Here is an 11,115-nt window from a genome sequence, read left to right as displayed (position 1 = left end):
GGGCAATGCTGCAGAACTGTGAACAATACTGTAGTGCAGCGGCCAGATATCGTTACGTGGGCAGAGCACAGGTCTACGACCTTTGACGTTGCGCCATCTGCGACACGCACAACCTGTACAGGCGCAGGGATCAGCACTTTTCGCAAGCGACAGCGCAATTCAGGGCTCATGACAGAAACTTACGCACCGGTATCAATTAGGGCTTGAACGGCTAATTCATCAACGAGCTGAGAGCAAGCTACGGCGCGTACGAAGAGCTAGACGAGGATTTGTCACCGTGGTGCCTACTGCAGCATCACCGCTAAACGCTGCAGCGCCTAGTTTTCCGTCGCAGAGCGGCCATATGGCCAAGTGTCGTCTACTGTTATACCTGTTTCCGACCTGAACATATGCATAGGTCCTGTCCTTTTACAACACCAGATGACGCTATGCCAGAAGAAACAGTATCTTACCGATGCGGACTTTGCAAAGCTAATGACCATGACATCACCTCTCCAACTTGCCCAACAAAGCAGAAAGCAACTCAAAAGGTGCGTCGTGGAATACAAAGGCAATGGTCTCAACATGTTACTTCACCACCGATTCAGACATTCAACAGATTCGAGGCTCTCCAGTTGGACGACGATGAATGGCCACAGCTATCTGAGACAGAGCTACCGGCAATCTGTACACCGCATGCTTACAGCGCTAATGTGAGTGCACAACGTCGTCACAAACAGAGTACAAACGTGAAGGACATGCCGGAACCTCCGCAGGACGATGTGATAGCAGTTGACGACCAAATTGAAAGGCTTTTAGCGGAGGTCTATAAGCTCCGGAAACATCGTGAACTGCTTGCTCGTCGTAGGCGAGCAACGGAATCTCAGACCGCGAATATCAAAGCTGCCTCGACAACGATCATGTCCCATACTCCCATGCCGTTCACTGACTCCCAAAAGTCTTCTGCTGCCCTGCCTGATAACTCTTCGAAATCGTTACTGAGGTTTATGGTCACTCAGTTATCTAACCTGACATCTGTGCTTTTGCGACATCTGGACTCATAACCAAGATGGCGACTACAAGATATCGCGGTGTGCTTCAGTGGAACTCTAGAGGGCTCTCCACAAAGGTTGGAGAGCTCAAATCCCGTCTTCGCATGAACAAGCTTCATGTATGGGCCATGCTACTGCAGGAGACCAACGCGTTGCCACCCATTCCTGGTTTCAGTGGATACGTGTCTCCTTCCATGGACGATCGACGTGTTCACACGGATACTCCTCCGGGAAAGGTGGCTGTATATGTTGACACACGGTTTCCTCAGGTACGCCTTGCTCTGGAAAATTGGTGTACTTCATATCAGGAGGTTGTTGCAGTGGCAGTCAAATTTGGTAAGGCAACTGTTGTAGTTGTGTCAGTCTATGTAAGACCTGGTGGTGGCTCTCCCTCCCGCATAAACCTGGGATGGTTACTGAATGTTAGGCAACAATACCCGGGATGTCCAGTTTTAGTTGGTGGTGACTTCAATGCGCCTCACTCGGACTGGGGATACCCCACCTTAAGTCCTCGCGGCAGGCGAGTGCGAGACGCCTTTACAGATGCGCTGTTTATTCTCCTGAACCATCCAGATACACCAACAACGACTGTGCTTCATACTAGGAGTGGAACATACGCTCCAGATCTTACGTGGTGGTCAGGAAACGGCACCACCTCGTGGCACTTAGAGCCGGACTCCTGGGGCAGTGACCATCATCCTATTGTCATCGGTCTCTATCCATCACAGGCCCGACGATTACGCCGCAAGTGTACAGTTGTTAATTGGGACAATTTCCACGCCATTCTTCAAAATCACTCTGTGGAGTCGGCACCATCGCTTCTAGACCGCATAAAAAGAGCACTAAATGAGGCTACAACCATTACCTGGGTGGAGGTTGGTCGACCAACACCGGATGTGCCTCTGCTCAACTTGTGGGCTGCTCGTCGACAAGCGGAATTGACTGCAACCAGATATCCAACTTCTGCGCATGCACGTACAAGGCTAAATTACATTACAGCTAAGGCTAGAAGGTATGAGCGTAATCTCTCACGGCAACAATGGTACCTGTGGTGCGAGCAGTTCTCCACACAGTCATCGAATGCTCATCTTTGGCGAACTTTCCATGCCATGGATCACGGTAGTCGCCGTCCTGATGCAGCGGCCACAGCATGCTTTGCAGCAAACTTGTCTCCGAATGATTTCGCAAGACAAGCAGCACGCAAGTTTTTCCCCAAGTACGACGTGTTGCCTGCACCAGTTACAAGAACTTACTTGTGGGGCATGCCAGTCCATGTCGACAAGCTGCCATCTGCTGCCGACACCGAGGGAATCGCGAGCCCATTCTCCATGCCCGAATTGCTTGCAGCTATAGATGAGGCCAACCGAAAGACAGCGCCCGGTCCGGACTCCATTACGTACGAGGTTTACAAGAACCTCAGTGGTGATGCACTTCCTCAACTCCTTGACACCATTAACAAGGTATGGCTAGACGGCGATGTACCAGACAGCTGGAAATCGGCTATTGTGATCCCTATTCCAAAGCCGGGGAAAGCACCAACAGACCTAAGCAACTTTCGACCTATTTCTTTAACGGCAACAATTTGCCAGATTGCTGAGAAAATGCTCGCCACACGAACCTCGTGGTGGCTTGAACATCACGGTTTCTACCACCCGGCCCAAATAGGCTTTCGACCATCTATAGGCACAGAAGACGGATTGGATGTCTTGGCGTCCTCCGTATTATCACCAACACGCAGCCACAATGTACGCACCGCCCTCGCCATGGATGTAGAGAAGGCTTACGATAATATCAGTCATGCTGCCATTCTGGATTCAATTGAAATGCTTCATTTACCTCTTAGAGTACGCAATTTTGTAAAATCTTTTCTTGAAAGTAGACAATTCGCAATACGCCTCAATAACGAGGCCATAGGATCATTTGCCCCTCTTCGCGGCGTACCCCAGGGATCGGTGTTGTCACCAACATTATTTAATATTGCGTTTATCTCACTTGCATGGCGGTTACATGAAATTTCTGATGTTAAATTCTTAATATACGCTGATGACATCACGGTGTGGAGCACACACAACGACCTACTGACTCAATCATCGGCCCTGCAATCAGCTTTAGATATTACGTGCACATATGCATCTTCCATTGTCCTTGAACTTTCCGCCAGTAAAACTACGTGCATATCAGTCGCCAACCGCTGGGGCCGCCGTAAACTATCTGCAACTCCTATTCGTCTACATCTATCCGGAACCCCACTTCAAGAAAGTCCAACAGTAAAAATATTGGGCTTAACAATTCATGAGTCAGGAACTGGAACTACATGGCTGTCTGGCGCAAAGAAACAGGCGTTACAGACACTGGGTTTGATTAGACGCATTGCTCCAAAAATGGGCGGCACTCGCTCAGATGTTACGAGACAGTTGGTGCGGGCAGTTGTGCAACCGCGCCTTGTTTATCAAGCCCAATTTTAGCATTTAACAAGGGAACAATGGGATCGACTTGAGGCTATAAATCGAGAGGCAATGAGGGTCATCACCTGCCTCCCTCGCATTACACCAATCGTGGCACTCCAAGAAAACGCACAACTAAACACAATAGATGAACTGGTGCAGCAACGACGTGATGCACGCAAGCTTAAGGCCACACTCTCTCACGCAACGTGTGCTCTGAAGGCTTATGCTTCGAAACATTTACTACTACCACCGCCACTGCCAGTTCTTCCACCTTGGCGTTTTGTACAGCTGAGCGATAATAAGCCGACTGATTTACGCCGACCAAGAACACAGGAAACGGCGTCGTCACTTCGCGACCGAATTATGGAACAAGACGCCCGCTTGCCACATGGTTCCATTATAATTTACGTCGACGCAAGCATCAAAGCCTGTGAAGTGATAACAGCAGTTTACTGTCCTAGCAAATCTTCATTGAACAAGACGTCAACATTTCAATTACCGGAACCTCCATCTTCGTTTTGTGCGGAACTGCTTGCAGTGCAAGAGGCGCTTCGCTCTGTGACCGCCATTCCCATGCTTCCCACGGCCCGTATTATCATACGTACAGATGCCCTCCAGGTGACAAAGCTACTTAGACGAGTTAGTAATAGCCCGGAAATCTGCCAGAACATACACAGTCTAGCGGCTCGCATACCAAATCCAATTCGTATTGAATGGACACCGCGTGACCTTTTAAGTGCTCAAAGCCAAGTGGATGCTGCAACCCGCCTATTAAACTCGACATCGACATCGCCAAACCTCATAAAATTAGACAATGCCACCCTGCTTTTAACAAGAAAGGAGCACCTCCGGCGCCGTACACGTGCTCTTATACCTCCGTGTACGATAAGCCTCCCCCGCGGTCTAACCCGTGCAGAGGAGGTTGCGCTTCGGAGGATTAGAGTTGGGGTGGCCCTAACACAAGCAGTGATCTGAAAGTGGCCACAATTTCGGTATTTATATCCACACCCTGGGTGCCCCATCTGCAAGTCTAAAAATATAGAAGCAGACATCCATCACCTACTCTGGGATTGCCCAGCATTGAAGCCAACGCGGATCCGGCACCTGGTGGCAGCTGGCCTCTCCCCCATAATCCGGAGTCATATGCTGTTTGGACACTGGGACCGCATCATCGTTCACTCCTCGATTTCATTGCATCAGCCAACCTTTTTTCATTTATTTGACCACACCCCTCATCCATCATGACATTCCTCTTATGCCCTGAGGCAATAAACTTCGCAAAAAAAAAGCCATTGCGTTGGGGCGAACGGGACTGACGGCGGTGGGGGGAGGGTGATCGGCTGAGGTGTCAAGACTCGGTATCAGCGGCTGTATTTGAAGGACCGTGACGAGGTGAGAAGGGACGAGAGTGATCATCGTAGATAGGGGATGGTGGCAGGCGGGACCTTTCTGGCTGGAAATAACGATTTTGGCAATATAGGGCGATATTACCGACGCAGGAGCAAGTAAAACAAATAGGTCGGCTATCAGATGTGCGCCATACATCTGGATTGCGTCGACGCTGGGCAACATAGGCAGGTCGGCCAGAATAAAGGTTGCGAACGTCGGCGTTATAAGCAAGTCAGCCAGGATAAACTGTATGAATGTCAGTGTCATAAGGAGGTCGATCAGGATAAACTGAGCGAACGTCGGTGACAGGGGGCGGGCTCATGGCAGCAACGGAGTTGAGTCCCAAGGTGGCAAGCTCTTGGCGGACAACGTCCTGAATAAGGGGAACTTCCGGGTGGTGGCCGTCAACCAAATGTGGCGGTAAGGTAGCGAGAGCGATGGCTTCGAGTTCGTGGCGGACAGTACGGGTTACATTTTCGGTCGACGTTGGCTGATGGTGGGACGGCAAATCTTGACACTAAGCCGGAGCAGTATTTGGAAGGCGGGCAAATGAGTGGGCTATGCGACGGCTTTTTGCGTCGTCAAAACGGCGGCATTCTTTGATGATGTATTCAACTGTGTTGCAGTCTGTACACAAGCTAGTTGAATGCATCACCTGCGATTCCCTTCACGATATGACCAACTTTGGCGGACTCCGACATGTTGTAATCTACTTTGTGGCAAAGGGCGAGGACGTCCTGAATCTAGACCACGTATAATTCGGTAGCTGTCTGGAGACGGGTCTCAAGGGTTCGCTGTGCGGTAGGCTCTCGACCAAGGGGCTTTCCAGAGAGTTCGCGGAGCTTCTCTTTGCAAGTATCCCAACTTGTCAGCTGGTCTTCATGAGTCTCGTACCAGGCGAGCGCAGTGTCTCGAGGTAAAAAACAGCATTCGCTACAATGAGGGTGGGGTCCCAGCGATTATAAGTGCTCACACGTTCGTACTTGCGTATCATTCGTCCACGTCCGTAGTGCCGGTGCCAGTGAAACTGCCAAGATAGCGCGGGTGGGTGAGGATGACCGATTGCAAGGCCCCCGTTGGTGGGGGGACGGTATCTTGAGGCATCTTTGGGCAGGAAAGCAGGCGGCCGCTGCGGAGTTTCGTGGTGCGGAGGCTGACGCCGGGATCAACGGCCGCACCTACACAAAGATGTTACTTGAAAACTCGATGTATTTTCAGTATATTTACTGCACAGTTTGAACTGGCATAGCAGCGAGACACAACACGAAAACTAGTCCCTTTTTGTCGTCCTCTATCTTGCCGCGAGGCAAGGGGGGAAAACACTTCGTCTTCGTCGTCTTCACGTAACAATATCATTTATATACAGTATGAATAACAACGGGCCGAGTATAGAGCCCTGAGGAGCGCCGTATTGAATGTTTTCTTTCCATGATGTAATGCCATATATGGAAATAAACTGACACCTCGAGTGTAAATAACTCCGTATAAGACTGTGCTGTGCCTCTAAAACCATATGCTTCAAGCTTACTGAACAAGATATGGTGTTATATAGAATCAAACGCCTTACGACAGTCTAGGTAGATTTCAACTGTAAGTAACTTGTCTTCGAAGTTACGGATGATTTTATCTTTAATATGCAGCAGGGCCGTTTCGGTCGATTTCCCCTCCTGAGATCCGTACTGCTGTTCAACTACCACTTTCCTTGACAATAAAAAATGCTAAGTTGTTTATATAGGATTCGCTTTGCAACTTTGGAGAACAGTGACAACACTGAGATTGGCCTGTAATTGTTCAACTGATTGTATTTACTACCTTTGTGATTTAGAGAAACGAAAGCAGTTTTCAGTCGTTGTGGGAAAATAACAAGGTCTAGCATTTGATAGAAAATGCGAGATAGCGGCTTTGCTATGTCATCTGCAACTGCCTTAATCGGTAGGGCTTCAATATTGCCGCGAAACCTTCAAAACAGTATTTGTTATTTTTTAACAGCCGCCGGCATACAGGCTTATCACTCTGATTCTGGACCGCGTATCAGTTCAGTAATCATTATTCGTTTTGCTCGATGTCGCGAGTCACACCTTTATCAGTTTTGTTGTAGCGCAAGATGCACCGAGATCTGTCTCGAAGGTTCCGGCCACTCGGGTGTCTTTCCACAATGTTCCAGCCCGTGCTGGTAGCTGTTTGCGACGTTATCTAGATTGTTCTGTGCAACCTTTAAATTGCGCGTTGCCTAGTGTGACGAGCATTCTTTGTCCTTCGACCGACGAGCACGTTTGCTATCGCCGCCGCCGAGTTGCTTAGTTCTTTTGCAGGCACAAGTCAGCCCAATAAAGAGTTTCTTCAGTGCAATCATCGACCCTCCATTTGTGTCGTCGACCTTGTCACCCCTACGTGACATCTGGTGGAGGTGCTGCCTTTGATCCTTCAAGCGAATACCCAAGCCGTGTTCCTGTCGCCCTGGAACACCAGTCTACAGGTCACCGAGCCAGCCGCCGACTTCAAGGCCTACAACCCGAACACGGTCTGCTGCCTGACCCCATTCGATCTCGGAAGGCATCGACGCTGACAATGGCCCAGCCTACTACAGCACCGGTTGTTTTCGTCCAACCCCGCGAGCCCCCCTGCTTCCACGGACGACCGGACGAAGATGCTGGAGACTGGATGAATCTTTTCGACCGTGTGGCAGAATTCAACGGCTGGAACGACGTTGCGAAACTCAGGCAGGTCTACTTTGCTCTTCAAGAACATGCCCGAGTTTGGTTTGAAAATCATGAGGCAGCTATGAAGGATTAGGAGATTATCAAGGAAGTGTTTTTTACTGCCTTTTCAAGCATCGTCCGAAAGGAAAAAGCCCAGGCCCTCCTTCAGTCAAGACTTCAACTTACTGATAAGCCTGTCCTGGCATACGTTGAGGAGATGAAGCGCCTCTTTCGCCGCGCCGACCCTAACATGACCGAAGGTGAGAGAATCAAATTGTTAATGCGAGGAGTCAAAGAATCGCTGTTTGCAAGTCTTGTCCGAAATCCGCCAAAAACCGTGGCGGAATTTGAAACGGAGGCGTCTACTACTGAGAAGACGTTGGCCACCCGGATGCGCCACTACGAGCGACCACTTCAGCCGGACTGCTCAACCCACTACCCCAACGCATCTGCAAGCGGAGAGAACCTTCGGGACCTCATCCGGGAGATCGTGCGAGAGGAGCTCCGCCGAATGCTACCATCATCGCAACAACCCCAGGTGGCGACGCTCGCGGACGTCGTCCGTGAAGTACCTTGTGACTTGTGCGTAACAAATGCCAATTTCACTGCCCCGTAATTTATGTTCTCAGCCTCACCTTTCTTATAGATAAATATAATGTTCATGTTTATCTAACATTCCGGCACCGTTCACATCAATGTCTTGCTATACATGCTGACCAGTTTTCTTTGAGCAATATTCCCGCCATAGTTTAAAAAGTCAGTAGTTATGTGATATTACGTTTATACGTCAACCACTTTCGTATATTCGCTGTCACTAACTACCACTATCACTAACTATCACTACGTCGTCATTATCATTGCCATTATCACCATCCCTTTCCTCGACTATATCGTCAAGATCATAATCAATAACTACATTGTAGTTTTCAGTACACCTCTCCCCACCACTGGCACTAATATATTGTCACGTGGGGGTGAGAAGGCCGATGACACAAATAAAGAGTCGGTGACTGCACTGAAGAAACTCTTTATTGGGCTGACTTGCGCCCGCAAAAGAACTAAGCAACTCTGCGGCAGCAACAAACGTGCTGGTAGATCGCAGATCAAAAAATGCCCGTCGCACTCGTCAACGTTCAATGTAAAAGCTGCTCAGATAACGTCGCAAACTGCTAGTACCGCAACCTGGAACATTGTAGAAACATACGCGAGTGATCGGAATCTTCGAGGCTGGTCTCGGCGCATCGTTCGCGACGAAGAAAAAACGCGTCGTATCGCAACAACGAGCAATAACAAACACGAGATACAGAATTGATAACCGCTCCAGAATACCAATGATAAGGCCGCATGCCAGCGCCTGTCGAACAGGAACAAATAAAGATTTAAACAGTTCGCGGCATTACTCCCCCCTTAAAAACATCACATCGATGTTTCAAAATAAACAGGCATGAATTACCATAAACATTGCAAATCAAACATGAGTAGCCTTTAGCGCGAATAATATGGCTTCAGGCGTACAACATGCGCAATTTCTGGATGCACTCGGCGCCGGTGCGAGGCTGCCGCGCCGTCGGGAACGACCTCGCAGTTCAATTGTCCTAGCCAGCGAAGCATAGAGAAAGAGATTGGTAAAGAGCGGACACTCGGCGAAAACTGGCCCCAGGAAATGACGCGTGTCTTATTGTGCTGCCGCCAATTGATGGATGGCGGCACCAGCGCGGGCATGCGCGGACGCGCGCGCAATGGCACTCGCTGCAGCGGTAGCCCGCCGGAGCAGACGACAGAAAGTTGTCGAAGGGAGCGAGCAGTTTTCTGCTCGTGCCTCGCCGCGCCTGTGCGGCACAGACCGCATATTTTTATCTCTTGCGGGCTGCTACGCAGAACGACTGCTGTTTGGAACGACGTCAAGGTGAGCAATGTTTTTTGCTGAACTACGTTGCATTTGAAGCAGTTCATCATGACCACGCCAGCCGGTATCAATTAAGTTTTGCAGCTCGTGAACATTCGCGCCGACTGCTCAGGCATAGAGAAGTTCAGGCGCAGTTCGTGACGCTCCGGCAGTTTCCAACCGCGGCGAGGTTTAATATGTTGTGTTCCTGCGACACTGAGCTTCATTTCGAACAGTTTATCTCAGCACGCTGGACAAAGTGGCATGTGAAGGCACCAAGGCACGCCGTTGCGCCAACATGGCGTATTAGCCGGCCGGTGCGGCCAGGCCTTTCACGGTTTGCCGAGCGGCTAGTTTTCCTAAGTGTCGCGTTTAACAGGGCGACGGTAAGGTGAGAAATGCTGAATTCTTTGATAGTCAAACTGCGCAGTATTTCATGGGGTTTAGCTCAGTACGGCGGCGACTGCACTTCACAAAGTCGCGCGTGAAGGGCAAGCCAGCAGGCATGACGAGGCGTGCTGGCCGCGGTGGCGTGACATGGCGTGAGGTGGTTTTGCGTGGCGTCGCGTTTAAAAGGGCAACCGCAAGTTTAGAAATGATTCATTCTTGTCACACTGCGAGGCATTTCGGGTAGTTTAGCTCAGCACGGCGGTCTGCGCTTCACATAGTCGCGCACGAAGGACATGCCAGCAGGAGTGCTTGACGGCTGCGGTGAGGCCAGGCCGCTTGTTTGCGAACGGTTAGTTTTGCGTGGTGTCGCTTTACATTTAACGGGACAACGTTAAAGTGAGAAATGTTTTATTATGCTGCAAGCTTCATTGCTTCAGCTGTTCAGGGCTTTCGAGGAATATTTTACTTTAGTGGCTGTTATTTCACTCAATGTAGAAATGCATTTTCAGATAGGTTGGGTTAGCCTGCATTTCCTGACCTCTACGTTGCAAGAGTAGCTCTTGTATCAATTTTATGAATGACAGCTTTTCTGTTTTGGACCATAACTGCTGCTCACCAAGTCTTCAGTACGAACCCACATGCACAGATGTGTGCGCGGTGCAGTGGCCTTGCATTTCATTGCAACCTTCTGCATCATGTTGACTCCTTTTCCAACAGCACTGCATGGACCCACAGACTGCAGCCGAAGCACGGCACATGCAACGAGCGAACGGTGGGGTCTTCCCCCAAGCGTCAGTTTCCTCTCTGCCCTGAACAATACAAGGTACCCTTGCTATGGTAGCCGCGACTGGGACTGTGTAGTTTATGTATAATGCCTGTTTTGTTCCATATCATTTGGCAAAATTCGGAAATCAACGTTATGGTATTTTTGTCTCTACCTAAGTGCTGTTTCTCGCCTTGTGTATTTTTATTTTTCTTTACTGTGCAGATCGCCAAATGCGAGCAATGTTTTGTCAATGCATCCGTCTACATTTGTTGCATCTCTTATGTGTTTTGTATGCAGCAAAATAAATGTTCATTTCAAAAAGCACTTGGAGTCTTTTCTGCAATACTGTATTGCAAAGGCTGTGGCGCAGCTGCGTTGATGGCGAGTTTTATCATGCTGTTATGCATGCTGAAAATAAATACAAACACTAGCAGTCCATGTAAAACCGAAATAATGCGCCAAAAGGGCAGGGAAGGGTGCAGCGCATGCCAGCAAGACCGGAAGCAGT

The sequence above is a fragment of the Amblyomma maculatum genome, chromosome 6 (assembly GCF_055883805.1).
Source record: "Amblyomma maculatum isolate TAMU_Amacu chromosome 6, ASM5588380v1, whole genome shotgun sequence".
NCBI lineage: Eukaryota > Metazoa > Arthropoda > Arachnida > Ixodida > Ixodidae > Amblyomma > Amblyomma maculatum.
This window is presented reverse-complemented; position numbering follows the sequence as displayed.